Genomic DNA, 15,678 nt, shown 5'->3' on the forward strand with positions numbered 1-15,678 from the left:
ATCTATCACTCCGGCCTTTCCTTCAGTCTTGCTCTAGTTACATAGTTACATAGTAGGTGAGGTTCAAAAAAAGACTGAACAGTTCCATTTCATTTCGCTCTGACAAACTCCCCTACTGGCACTGCCCTAATAGTGTGGGATGGGTGGCAGCTGGTAGTCAACAACAAGGAATTTCCAGCACACTCTTTCCAGTAGGTACAAGAGTGAACGATGTTACTTGAATTATTGCTTGTGAAATTAACATCCAGAAAACTGATACAATCAGGATGACTTTCAAAACTAAATTCCAGATTTAAAACATTAGTTACATAGTAGGTGAGGTTGAAAAAAGATACAAGCCCAACATATGTATGTGATTATATGTCAGTATTACATTGTGTATGCCTGTTCTTCAGGCAGGCAGTTGATTCAGTTAGCTGCAGTGTATTTTGTATATATATATATATATATATATATATATATATATATATATATATATATATATATGTATATATATATATATATATATATGTATATATATATATATATATATATATATATCCCGGCTTTGTATTATATATATATATATATATATATATATATATATATATATATATATATACATACACATCTACACTGTATCCAGTTTAGCTACATCTCACTGCAGACCGTTCCTGCTTTACTGTTTCTAATCTACTTCAGGCAGGCAGTTGATTTAGTCAGCTGCAATGTATTTTGTATATATATATATATATATATATATACATACACACACACTGTATCCTATGTAGCTATATCTCACTGCAGGCCATGCCTGGTGTACGTATTCAAATACACTTTCAGGCAGGCAGGCAGGTGATTCAGTGATCTGCAGTGCATAAAGATATATATACAGTCTCCTACATATATATATATATATATATATATATATATATAAATATATATATATACCACATTCTAGTCTAGCAAAGACTATATCTGACTGCAGGTGATTCCTGGTGTACGTTTTCAAATACACTTTCAGGCAGGCAGACAAGTGATTCAGTAATCTGCAGTGCATAATATATATATATATATATATATATATATATATATATATATATATATATATATATATATATATATATATATATACATACACGGTCTCTTACATAGATATGCACTGCATCAGGGGCGGACTGGCAACTCATGGGGCCCCCAGGCAATAGGAGATTACGGGGCCCCCCAGGCAATGAGAGATTATGGGGCCCCCAGGCAATGGGAGATTATGGGGCCACACAGTAGACACAAACACACACAATATACAATCACACAGTATACACAGACATGTTTCTATTGGCTGACAAGGTACTGGAGAGGTGGGGCAGCTATAATCTCAGGATTTTTAGACCAAAAGGATGTCGTTAAGGGACATTTCAGAGACAGATGTAAAAAAAAAAAACACAAATTTTTAAATACTGTCCCTGGTTTTACTGAGGCTGGCAACCCTGATGGGGCCCCCTAGTGGCCTGGGGCCCTCGGGCAGTGCCCGAGTAGCCAAATGGTCAGTCCACCCCTGTACTGCATTCTAGTCTAGCCAAGCCTATACCTGAATGCAGGCCATTCCTGGTGTCATTTTTCTAGTAAACTTCAAGAAGTGTTTTGCTAATCAATTTTACAGCATGTCTGGAAGGCCATCAAGGAAAGGCAGATGCTCCCAGGCCACTAAACGAGGGCAAGCAGGCTCTGTGTCTACAGCCAATAGTGCTGGTCGTGGATATGGTGCATCCTCAGCACATGGCCGTGGGGCACGTGTTTCCTTTTTTTTGGCTGCTGACCGTGTTGAGCCACAACATGCAGAAGAGTTGGTAGAGTGGATGACAAAGGTGTCCTCATCCTCTGTCACCCAGGCTAACGTAGCTTTAGCTGTCAAGTGTGGCTGACAAAGCGGCCTATTCCATCAACTCAATGGTATCAGTCACTCCTTCCTTAGCCCCACCATCATGTCCTGAGGAGTCCCCCGAACTGTTCGACCACAGCATCAGGTACATGCTGCAGGAGGATGCACCCTGTTTTGAAGACTCCGATGATGGTACCCAGGATGAGGATGAAGGCAGTAACGTGAGCCCAGAGAGAGGGGGTGCCCAAGAAGGACAAGAAACTGGCAGTCATGTTCCCCCAGCTGCTTAACAGGGGCGTGTAATTACAATTTTTTGCTGTAATATTTTGCAGCAGGGCTCATTTCTGCACTCCAACTAGAGTATCTGTGAGGGGTTGTAGTGTTGTGGCCCCAGCACCAGTGCCTAAGACCCAATTTTTCTGCCCCTGTTTAACAGGGACATGTAATTACAATTCTTGATATAATATTTCACAGCAGGGCCCGTTGCAGTGCCCACCGTAATGGCTTACAGTGATCTGGTACCACCAACACCTGAATCCCAATTTTCTGCAGAGTATATAGGGCAGGCCATATAGTATATACAGGCGGTCCCTTGCTTTCAAACATCCGACTTACAAATGACTCCTACTTACAAACGGAGGGAGACAACAGGAAGTGAGAGGAAATCTACCCCTAGGAAGGGAAATTCTCTCCTGTAAGAGTTAATATGGGGAAAAGGTGTCTCCACTGATGCTTTATCACCAATCCTTGTTTCCCTAAAAAAAAACACATTTTCAAAATCCAATTGTCATTGGGACAGAAAGTGAGGTGAAATCTTCTAAACAGGGGCACAGACAGCAAAACAAATGTTACAGGGGTGATAACCCTTCCCTATGTTATCCAAAAAGCTTAAAAATAGATTTTTGTTGGCTGGAGCTACACTTACAAAATGTTCCTGTTCCAAATCACAAACAGATACAACAGAACAAACCTACAGTCCCTGTCTTGTTTGTAACCCGGGGACCGCCTGTATACTGCTGCTGTTTAGAGTATATAGGGCCTGGGGGCCCCAAGCCTTTTTTTTTTTTATTTGGTTGCAGGGTTCCCCTTAATATCCATACAAGACCCAAAGGGCCTGGTAATGGGCTGTCTTGTTTGTAACCCAGGGACTGCCTGTATACTGCTGCTGTTTAGAGTATATAGGGCCTGGGGGCCCCAAGCCTTTTTTTTTAAAATTTGGTTACAGGGTTCCCCTTAATATCCATACAAAACCCAAAGGGCCTGGTAATGCCGTTTGTCTCACTGATTTTCATCCATATTGCCGGGACCCCACATTATATTAAAGCCTCAAGCAGTTTTAAATGACTTTTATTCCTTTAGAAATATCATTTTGTGCAGGGACTGTTCTAAGCATGGGAAATACGTGCCACTTTACAGGCATACTATAGACACCCCCCAGGTACAATATTTAAAGGAATATTTCACTTTTATTTTTTCACTTTAAAGCGGGAGTCCACCGGGAGTTCCGCGTTTTTTTTTTTAATAGCGAGCATCTACAAATACTGCAGCTGCTGACTATTAAAAAAAGCACACTTACCCGCCCGCGATGTCGGCACCCGAAGCCGATCTCTCTGCTGCCGCCGCCATCTTGGGTATGGGAATCAGGAAGTGGAGCCTTTCGGCTTCATTTCCCGGTTCCCTACTGCGCATGCGCGAGTCGCGCTGCGCAATAAGGATGGACCCCGCTGCCTCTGGGATCTGTGTGTTTCCCAGCAGGCAGAGGGGGACTTTCGGAAAGGGGCGTAGATCTACACCACTTTCCGCAGAGAGCTATCCTGGAAGTGGGTGCAGATACCTGTACTGTACCTGCACCCACCTCCCCCCTGAAAGGTGCCAATTGTGGCGCCGGAGGGGGGGAGGATTCCAATGAGCGGAAGGTCCACTTTAGGGTGGACCTCCACTTTAAGCATCATTAAAATCACTGCTCCCGAAAAAAACTTTAGTTTTTAAAACTTTTTTTTGCATTGATACATGTGCCCTGGGGCACCAGAACCCTTTTTAGGAAAATAACTTGCATATTAGCCTTTAAAATTCACACTTTTGATTTCTCACGTTCGAGTCCCATAGACTTTAACGGTGCTCGAATGTTTGTGTGAACTTTCGGTCCGTTCGCATGTTCTGGATGCGAACCGCACCAGGAGGGTGTTCGGCTCATCCCTAATGTTTACATTCCTTCTAACAGCAATAAAAGTGATCAGATTTTTTTGGTTCAAAGGGACAGTATAAAAAAAATAAAAAATAAAAATAATAATAATAAAAAAAAAGTAAAGCGCTCCGTCTCTCCGTGCTCACGTGCAGAAACGTGCACTCCCTCATCATTGCCTCTTATTAGTGTCCACCTGTGTTATAGGAGGAGTCCTTTAGTTCTCCCATATAGAGGAGCGTATTTCTCCCATGGTTCGGGATCTTCCATTCTATGGATAGCGGAAGACCCATTGATAAAGGGGTACTTTAACGCAGTAAGTGGGCTTAAGCACCATACAGCCATATGGTGTGACCAAATCCCCATATTTTTTTATAATGTTTTTTGAAAATGTCTAGGAGGCGGTAAATGTCTTTTTTTTGCATGTGTGCAGAAGCGAATGTATACGTAAGTGGCGCCTGCATATGTAAACAGTCTTCAAACCACACATGTGAGGTATTGCCTCAATCGTTAGAGTGAGAGCAATAATTCTAGCACTAGACCTCCTCTGTAAAGCCTCGTACACACAATGGGATTTTCGTCCAGGAACTGTGTGATCACAGACTGTTTGCCTAAAATCTGACCGTTAGTACGCTCCATCAGATAATTGTTGGCCAACTTTCCGCCAACAAATGTTGGATGGCAGGCTAGTAAATTTTCGGCGGACAACAGCCTGTTGTCAGGTTTTCCTATCGTCTGTACACAAGTCCATCACACACAAAGTACAAATACGCATGCTCGGAATCAGTGCTCACTAAACATGACATTAGCAGAAAGTGCCCAAAGGGTGGCGCTCAAGAGCTGAAATTCCCCGTAGCACGTCACTACGTTCGTGTTTGCTGGCCGACAATTGTGTGCCGTTAGTATGCAAAGAAAAGTTCACGGGACAATAGTCTGGCGCTTTGTCTGCGAAAAAAAATCTGATTGTGTGTACGAGGCTTAACTCTGAACGAATAACCTGTAGACATTTTCAAAGCATCGCCTATGGAGATTTTTAAGTACTGAAGTTTGTCGCCATTCCACGAGCGTGCGCAATTTTTAAGAGTGACATGTCATCAGCTTTCACATTATACAAAAAATAATTGGGCTAACTTTTTACTTTTTGTTTCATTTTTTTTTTTTACTCATGGAAGTGTATTATTTCCCAAAAAATTGCTTTTGAAAGGCCGCTGTGCAAATACCGTGTGACATAAAATATTGCAACAACCGACATTTTATTCTCTAGGTCTCTGCTAAAAATATATATATATATAATGTTTGGAGATTTTCATTTTCTGGCAAAAAATATGGTTTTTAACTTGTAAGCAATAAGTATCAGAAAAAGGCCTAGGCAGGAAGGGGTTTTAATATGCACCATATGATTGTAACAGACCTGGGATATCTTTGGGCACTCCAAAGAGAATAGTAATGCGGTGCACATAGTACCCCCTCACCCTCCTGCCAGGCTCTGCTCCCGAGCCACATTCCTGTCTGAATAATGTTTCCAGGTTTCAGGTGGGTAGACAAAAGATTACAGCGCTTTCACCAAGGAAGCCTCCTGTCAGGGCTGGGCTAAGCCCTTCCTTCTCTGGGCTGTCCGCTCAGCTATTGCCAGCTCCTATCTCTCCACAGTTACTCAGCTGTTGATGATATCCTGATCATCAGTCCTGCCTACTTAAGCCGTCCAGTCCAGAGGATCTCTGCCTTCACCTTGGTCAACATCACAGAAACTTTCTCCTGTGATCCTGTTCAAGACTTGCTTTGCTGACATCCCTCCTGGCTCCAGATCCTGCTTGCTGTTCCACTACATTGATCCCTGACTTCTGGCTTGGCTGACTATCCGTTCCGGTTACTGAACTTTGGCTATGTTTTTACTTTTATTGTTAAACAAGTGTGTTTTAAGTATACTTCTGTCTCTGATTTCATGGTTTCTGACACCTCCCGGATATAAAGATAGAGTCCACGGTAGGGTGCTCTGGCTGCTGTGTCCTCCGGACAACACTTCAAGCAATAGTAGAAAAGAGAAGAGCCGGTAACTCCATGTCCATATTCAAATGTAGACGCTTTTATTGGCACATGTTAAATATTACAAGGGCAGACGCATTTCAGCACACCGCCTTGATTACTGCACAAGATTAAAATGAGAAACATACTATACATGAGCTGGTGCTCACAATTTTTAGGGGGCGCAAACAAACTGAGAAATTCTGAAAAAAAACCCCATCAATTGCAGCCTCACTGTGCCATCAAATGCAGCCACTGTGCCCATCAATTTGCTGCCACTGTGCCATCAAACGCAGCCACTGTGCCCTTCAGTTTTCGCCACTGTACCACCAAACGCAGCCACTGTGCCCATATATTGCCACCACTGTACCATCAAACGCAGCCACTGTGCCCATGAATCCAATTCCTGTCCCTTCACCCCTCAGATCAGTCCCAAATCCTCAAATCCTGGTATATAGCATGTCCCACAATCCTGGTATATAGATTTTCTCACAAAGCCTGGTATATAGCATGCCTCACAAAGCCTGGTATATAGCATGTCTCACAAAGCCTGGTATATAGCATGCCTCATAAAGCCTGGTATATAGCATGTCTCACAAAGCCTGGTATATAGCATGTCTCACAAATCCTGGTATATAGCTTGTCTCACAAATCCTGGTATATAGCATGTCTCACAAATCCTGGTATATAGCATGTCTCACAAATCCTGGTATATAGCATTTCTCACAAATCCTGGTATATAGCATGTCTCACAAAGCCTGGTATATAGCATGTCTCACAATCCTGGTATATAGCATTTCTCACAAAGCCTGGTATATAGCATGTCTCACAAATCCTGGTATATAGCATGTCTCACAAATCCTGGTATATAGCATGTCTCACAAATCCTGGTATATAGCATGTCTCACAAATCCTGGTATATAGATTTCTAACAACGCCTGATAAATAGCATTTCTCACAAAGCCTGGTATATAGCATTTCTCACAAAGCCTGGTATATAGCATGTCTCACAAAGCCTGGTATATAGATTCCTAACAACGCCTAGTATATAGCATTTCTCACAAAGCCTGGTATATAGCATTTCTCACAAAGCCTGGTATATAGCATTTCTAACAAAGCCTGGTATATAGCATTTCTCACAAATCCTGGTATATAGAATTTCTTACAATCCTGGTATATAGCATGTCTCACAAAGTCTGGTATATAGAATTTTCACCCATGTTTCAAAGTCCTCCTCTCTTGATGGGACTGAAACTTTTCTTGAGTACAAATGCAACTCCCTATACCCAGAGTTAATAGGGATGGAACCTTTTTTCATAAAGTTCTCCACCCTTGCACCCCTAATCCTATGTTTTCCTGCATAGGACATGGAAACGAAGCTAAGCAACTCAACTATGCAGGAAAACATAGGAACTGGGGCGCAGAAAAATGGCAGCAGGTGCTCTGGACAGATGAATAAAAATGTGAAATATTTGGCTGTAGATAAGGCAGTTTGTTGGGGGAATGACTGGTAAAGTTGGTAATTAAGAATGTATGCAAGCAACTGTGAAACATGGTGGAGGTTCCTTGTAAGTTTGGGGCTGCATTTCAGAAAATGGAGTTGAAGATTTGGTAAGGATCAATGGTGCCCTCAATGCTGAGAAATATGGGCAGATACTACAAATTCTGGATGGACCTGGTATATAGCACTTGCCAGCAAACTATACAATGAAAACAGAGATATTTAGTTCACATATATTGCAATACATGTTTAAGCTGGCCAACCGCGTCAAAGTAATCGCTCTTATGTCCAGTCCTACACTGCATTGCCACAAAAGCTACGATAGACACCATACCAACCTTGGGGCACAAAGACGCTCTCCCCCATCTTGGGTCTTTAAGCTCTCCCCCACCTTGAGTCTTTATGCCCCATGTTGGCATGATGTCCACCGTAGCATTTGTATTGCAATAGATGATCATCCTTGTCCCCTGTCTTCCCTTGGACCAAAGGTTGGGCACCACCATTGGGCCGTATTGTAAGTTACACACCTTTATTTTGAGAGATTGTTCTCCGTTTTAAGGATAGCCTATATTTATAGATATTACTGATTTAATTTCAGAGCATTTTACTCCTGATGATTGGCATGAGCCATGAAAACGTCCGTTGAGGTACAACGAACTGTTGCCTAGACAAGTTCGGCTCACCATGAGCAATCGAGTATGTTCATTGCATTTTTCTGAATGGATGAGTGTGTTTATGTAACTGTAATGCTTATTATGTTTTATCTTACTCTGTATAACAACTATATATTCATACAAGTGTATCATACCCTGTTTCCCCTAAAATAAGACCTAGCGTGATTGTCGACGATGGCTGCAATATAAGCTCTACCCCCCAAATAAGCCCTAGTTAAAGTCCTTCTATGTCTTATTCTTAGGCAGGGGCGTAACTATAGGGGGTGCAGCAGTCGCGACCGCAACCGGGCCCTGTGATGCATGGGGCCCATGCAGCCCCCTCTACATATGGTCGGCAGCAGCATAGGCAGCTAAGGGTACCAGTGCACCATGCACACGGGTGGCTGGAGGTGGAGGGTGACTAGCAGAGCTCCATGCTTGACTATCGCACTGGCTGCTCTTTAGTTGTGCATTCCCCGCATGACCTGTGTCCTTGGCCGGCTCCTCAGAGTACCCCTCTCCTGCTCCATGCATTGCCGCTCAGTCCGATGTCTGTCCAGTTGTGGAACTACAGGGCTCACAAAGGTCATACCTGTGACCACTCCCTGGAGTTCCACCCGCTGGACTCGGAGGGAAGGGTCCTGGCTGGGGTTCAGGGGGGCCCTTCATGGTTTCTTGCATCGGGGCCCTGAAGGTTCTTGTTACGCCACTGTTCTCAGGGTAGGGCTAATTTTTGGGGAAAGAGGATGGGGTTTATTTGGGGGGTAGGGCTTATATTGCAGCCATCACCGACACTCATGCTTGGTCTTATTTTAGGGGAAACAGGGTAGTACATTGTGTTCTGTATTACAGATTGAGAAGGAAGTGTCACCAGCACACCAGGATCTCCAAAATTGGGTCCAAAATTTAATCACGTAGTATCAAAATAAATAAATAGAAGCAACCAACGTTTCGGAGCAGCGCAGGGCCCCCAATAGCGTCAAATCATTTATTAATCAAAGATATAAATCCAACAAAAATCACTGCCATGCTGGTGGGGGTCTCCATTTACTAATATAGAAATTTGTTACATTTATTATTTACACTAAAATGTTACAATACTTTTACTTCTGAACAAACAACTATGAGCGTTCCCATCATTTGAGGGTTGTATTTGCAGCGTTCGGGAAGATCTCAGATGAAGGTCGTCTTTCCGAAGATGCACTGCAGACAAGTACCCCCCCCCCCCACTTTTCAACTTGCTGGAACTTTTGCGTTTTGGTCCTCTATTGTTTCAGATACCAAATCCACTTCATCGAAGATCTTCATAAAATACAACAGGGAAGCAGGATTGTAACAAATGATTAGCAGTTCAATTAAACACACACACAGGAGGTGATTATTGGTTGCCACTTTTAACGGAGTGGGAACTGCCATTAGGGTAATTGAGGCAGTCGTTTCTTAGCCTGACTATTCCTTCTCCCTGGCGCTTCATTGCACCCTGGGACTCATCATCCATAGAGGATGCCGTACTCAACGAGTCCCATTCATCGTCATCATCTGACAGGACCTCAAACTTATTTGCCAAAGGCAAAACCTTAGAACCTAAGGTAACTGTACCTATTTTTTTTTTCTTTCTTTTGCCCCTCCTTCTATCCTCCAACCACTTCATATCATCCTTAGACAAACCAGAATCAACAGCTTCCCCACCCCTATACTCCCCTTAACCCACCTCCCCCCACTCTCCCTTCCCTTACCTACCACTAGGCCAGCCTCTTCACCATCCTCCCCACTCCTCTGTACCCCACAATCCTTAACAGAAACCCTGCAGCGTCGAGGGAGGGGGGCTAGCACTGCATATGATGCACCTGTTTCAGCACCTCTTGCTGCCTCTGCAATTTTGGTAGACATAGAAGGATTGGACAAATTCTCGATAAATGATACCTTACCTACAGACTGGGAAGACATGGGCACACTAGGTATTGGCACAGACTGAGGCACTACAGACTGGGAAGACACAGGCACACTAGGTATTGGCACAGACTGAGGCACTACAGACTGGGAAGACATGGGCATATTGGGTATTGGCACAGACTCGGATGGAATCGCAGGCACCCCAGCTTCTGGGCTCTGTGCATCCTCCATGTCCAGGTGGAAGAACTCTCTCATGAGCTCCGGCTTGTTATGCATTGCCTCAGGACATTGACTGTAAGGCTGTATCACTGCACAGATTGCACCTTATAATGTTACAATCCTTTGCCAAATGTCCTACACCCAAACACAGAGAGCCCTTTATCACTGGACAGGAGGATGCAAGATGCCCTTTATCTCCACATTTGTTGCAGAGCTTTGGCTGGCCTGGGTAGAAGATGGTCAGCCTGTCCCTCCCCAGGAAAGCTGAGAATGGCAAATGCTGGACAACATTGTCAGTGACTTTTAATTTTAACTGCACAGACCAACCCCTGTCCATATTCCCCCATCATCCAAAATCTTCATTAGGGGGCTCAGGGTGTCTCCATACCTCCTCAACCATACAGATAAATCCCCTTGTGGTATGGGCTCATTGCGGACAAGAATTGTCACCATTTTAATGAGTGGCTGGCGTGATAAAAGCTTGGGGATGAGCCCTCTCCAGTCCTGCAGGCCCCTACACATGTGCTCATATTTCTCCCAAAATATGTCCAAAGCCTCCAGTCGGATAAAGGACAAATCATACTCATAGGAACCGGCCGGACTGATCAGGGCGAAGATATCTGTGGGCCTAAACCCCATCTGCAGAATCTTATCCACCACTGCCCTCCTATGCAGAGGAAGTCCACCCCCATCCCATCTAAGCTGCACAACATTCCTCCTTTTAAACAGGGAGGAAGATGAAACATTTCCATGCTCCCTCCCTGCTTGTTCCCCCTTCCCAGATCCTGTAACAGCAACACCAGCATACGTTTTCCTTACAGACACACCAATTGCAGTTTTGTCCTTAGACACAATCAAACCAGCTGACAGAGAGTATGATTCAGCTGGGATAGCAGTCTTTGGATTAACAGAGTTGAGACCCCCCTCTCCCTCTGCTCTGAACACTCAGTTTTTTTCCTGGGTTCAAGCACAGTCTTGGCTGCTGCAGACTCCTGGAGAGTTGTAGCACTACTGCTCCCAGCATCTCCTCCACTATTCTCAGGAACAGTCACTGTGTCTGGTACAGGCAAAGTCACTGTATTGTCCATGGCGCTCTTCTCTGCAGACTCTTCCCCCCAGAAGCTGACAGTTACTCTCACCAATTTTATCTGAAGCTTTGTTTTCAGCAGGTAATTCAGACTGCATTGCATGCTGTATGTTGTCTAAGGGTCTGGGCTGACTGCCCATAGCCCTACAACCCTCAGCAAGCCCATTGTCATTAATAGAGTCCACATCACCATCCTGCACACACGCTGTACCTGCTTGCTGTGTTGTTACCTTTGTGATGTCATGGCTGATGGTGGGATCAGACTTCCCCTCAGCTGCTGCAGACTTGCAAACTCATGGTGGATCTTGCTCTCTCCACAGGTCTCTCTTTCACAGGGCGAGGAATGGTGTCCATCTCCTCATCATCATCTGGGGAATCCACACCCAAAGACGATTCCAGCTTAGTGATGAACTCCAGCATGCCAGTACCTCCCTCAGCCTCCTGCTCAGATGTTCCATATTGCTTCTGCAGAGGGAGGGAAGGGGACAGAGGCCTCCGTCATTGAGGGTTCAGCAGATGCCTGAGGTGTTGAACAGCTGGGCTCATCCTCCTGGCCCACTTTCTCACTCCTTGCTGACTCTGTCGGTACCTGCATCTCCTCACTGATTGGGTCACTTTCCATGCAGGAAGCGGCTCCTCTTCTCATTCGGCTTAAACGTTCCTCGTTTCTATATTTTTCTTTAAATATTCTGCTATTCTCCTTTAGAGAGCTCCCCAGTTCCTTCTCCATCTTCACAGCTTGCTCCAAATCCTACAATTCAGGCCCCAGAGCCATTCTCTTTGTAGTTTGGCACAAATCAGTTTTTTCTTTGTAAATTCAGCCATCAAAAATAACAATTTCTCCTCTTCTTTCTCAATTTGTTTTAGCTTAACGACAATCCTCTGTCTAAAGGCAGACAGGGACTCATCTCTGGTTTCCACACATCATTGCTGAAATTTTACTTCACATTACATAAAATGGAACTCTACTTTATGTGGACAGCATGCTGCCACTTCCCGATGTGTGAAAAAAATTGCACACAATATTGCTCCACCGCCATCAAACCATTACATAGTTACATAGTAGGTTGAAAAAAGACCATCAAGTCCAACCTATGTGTGTGATTATATGTCAGTATTGCATTGTATATCCATGTATGTTGTGATCATTTTGGTGCTTATCTAATAGTTTTTTAAACTATCGATGCCCCCCACTGAGACCACCGCCTGTGGAAGGGAATTCCACATCCTTGCCGCTCTTACAGTAAAAAAAACCCTCTACGTAGATTAAGGTTAAACCTCTTAATTTTAATGAGCGGCCATGAGTCTTGGTAAACTCCCTTACGCAAAAAAGTTTTATCCCTATTGTGGGGCCACCAGTACGGTATTTATAAATTTAAATCATATCCCCTCTCAAGCATCTCTTCTCCAGAGAGAATAAGTTCAGAGCTCACAACCTTTCCTCATAACTAATATCCTCCAGACCCTTTATTAGTTTTGTTGCCCTTCTTTGTACTCACTCCATTTCCGGCACATCCTTCCTGAGTACTGGTGCCCAGAACTGGACAGCATACTCCAGGTGCAGCCGGACCAGAGTCTTGTAGAGCGGGAGAATTATCCTTTTATCTCTGGAGTTGATCCCGTTTTTAATGCCAATATTCTGTTTGCTTTGTTAGCAGCAGCTTGGCATTGCATGCCATTGCTGAGTCTATCTACTAGGACCCCCAGGTCCTTCTCCATCCTAGATTCCCCCAGAGGTTCTCCCCCCTATGTATAGATTACATTCATATTTTTGCCACCCAAATGTATTATTTTACATTTTTCTACAGATCTTTGGTCAGATCTTCTTGCAAGGTTTCCACATCCTGCTGAGAAGTTATTGCCCTACTTAGCTTAGTATTGTCTGCAAATACAGAGATTGAACTATTTATCCCATCCTCCAGGTAATTTATGAACAAAATAAATAGGATTAGTCCCAGCACAGAACCCTGGGGGACCCCACTACCACCCCTGACCATTCCGAGTACTCCCCATTTAGCACCACCCTCTGAATTCCCCCTTGTAGCCAGTTTTCAATCCAAGTACTCACCCTATGGTCCATGTCAACAGACCTTATTTTGTACAGTGAACGTTTATGGGTAACTGTGTCAAATGCTTTTGCAAAATCCAGATAAACCACGTCTACGGGCCTTCCTTTATCTAGATGGCAAAGCACCTCCTCATAGAAGGTTAATAGATTGGTTTGGCAAGAACGATTCTCATTACTAAATCTTGTATTAAAATCTTGTATATAGTCTCTTATCATCCCCTCCAAGAGCTTGCATACTATTGATGTTAGGCTAACTGGTCTATAATTCCCAGGGATGTATTTTGGGCCCTTTTAAAATATTGGTGTTACATTGGCTTGTCCCCAATCAGCTGGTACCATTCCAGTCAGTAGACTGTCAGTAAAAAATAGGAACAATGGTCTGGCAATTACTTGACTGAGTTCCCTAAGTACCCTTGGATGCAAGCCATCTGGTCCCGGTGATTTATTAATGTTAAGTTTCCCAAGTCTAATTTTAATTCTGCCCTCTGTTAACCATGGAGGTGCTTCCTGTGATGTGTCACGAGCAGTGATGTAAGTAACTGAGTTAAAATAAACGGAGTTACGTAACACAGTTACTTTAGAGGGTAACGAGTAATCTAACTGATTACTCTTCCCCTCATGGTAACTCAGTTCCCATTACTTGGGCAGAGTTACCGCAATTACATCTACCGCCCAGGAGGCCCCCCGTGGCTGTAATGCTTGTCCGTTCGTTCCGCCTGCAGGACTGGAGAGGGCTCATCGCCGTGCTTTAGTCAACCTATCACTAATGCCCCCAATACTACCCTCTGCAATATGTTCCGGGCTGACTATCTCTACCTCTGGACCCCCTCACCGAGTTTAAAAACCCCTCCAACTTTTATGGGGCCATTTTTACTCCCAGCTAATCTGCACCCTCCTCATTTAGGTGCAGTCCGTACCTTCTATAGTACTGGTGATCGACTGAGAAGTCGGCCTAGTCCTCCAGGAACTCAAACCCCTCCTTACTACATCAACTCATCAGCCATTTGTTTAATTCCCCAATCTCCCTCTGCCTTTCTGTTGTGGCTCGATGTACTGGTAGTATTCCTGAAAATACCACCTCGGAGGTCCTTTTCCTCAATTTAGCTCCCAAGTCCCTAAAATCATTCTTTAGGACACTCCATCTGCCTCTGACTTTGTCATTGGTACCAACGTGCACCATGATGGCCGGGTCTTCCCCCCAGTAATCTGTCCACCAGATCCGGGATGTGTCGAACCCAACCACCCAGTAGAAAGCATACAGTTCGGTGCTTCAGGTCTTTGTCACAGATTGCCCTCTTTTTCCTTCTAAGAATTGAGTCCCCTACCACCAGAATCTGTCTTTCCTTTCCCTTCCCTTCCCCCCCCCCCCCCACTCTCACTGGAGGAGTTCTTCCCCTGGCAGCTAGGAGAGTCCCTTAGCTTCAGCAGTGCTAAGTGGTCCCTGACTGGTTTCACCAATGTCCCTCAATGGAGCATACTTATTGGGATTCTCCAGCCTTGGATCGGCCTCCCTGGCACTTCCCCCTCTGCCCTCCCTGACTGTCACCCATCCGCACTTTCCTAGTGCCTGCACCTCTTTGTCTCCACCCACCCCTGTGCTGGCCCCTGCCGTAACCTGCTGTGTACGTTCCTGGCTGTCAGGTCACCTTGAGGCAAGGTGACAGATGCACACCGAAGGGATCAGGAGTGCACCGCAAGGTTGTGAACCCTAAGGCTGACTGCTGCGGACGGGAGACAGATCCCACCGAGGTTAGAGCGTAAGATTCCCTGGGGCGCGGAGTCTAAGAGCCAGCAGGTGTTCACCAGAGCCTCTAGTGGTGAGGATGGACTTGGCAGCAACTGGCTCCAGGTCGCGACCCCCAGGGTCCCCCAGCTCACACCCACAGTAGGCAACAGGAGGACAGGGATAGTGAGGGATAAAGCCAAGGCCGGGGCCACAAGCAGACAGGAATAGTCAGGGACACGCCAATAGGTCAGGATCACAGGCAAACAGGGATAGTCAAGGACACGCCAAAGTCGGTAACGGAACAACAAAAGAGCACACGGCAGGTAACAGGAAGCTAAACACACAAAGGAATACACAATGGTTGATCAGCAGGGATGGCCTGCAGTGCACAGATTAATATAGAGTTCTCTGATAGGAGCTAGGGTGGAGTCATGCCAGAGGATGGATTACAAAAGCAGTCAGGTGAGGG

This window comes from Lithobates pipiens, unplaced genomic scaffold (assembly GCF_037356315.1).
Source record: "Lithobates pipiens isolate NorthernLeopardFrog02 unplaced genomic scaffold, aLitPip1_a1.2 Scaffold_19, whole genome shotgun sequence".
Taxonomy (NCBI): Eukaryota; Metazoa; Chordata; class Amphibia; order Anura; family Ranidae; genus Lithobates; species Lithobates pipiens.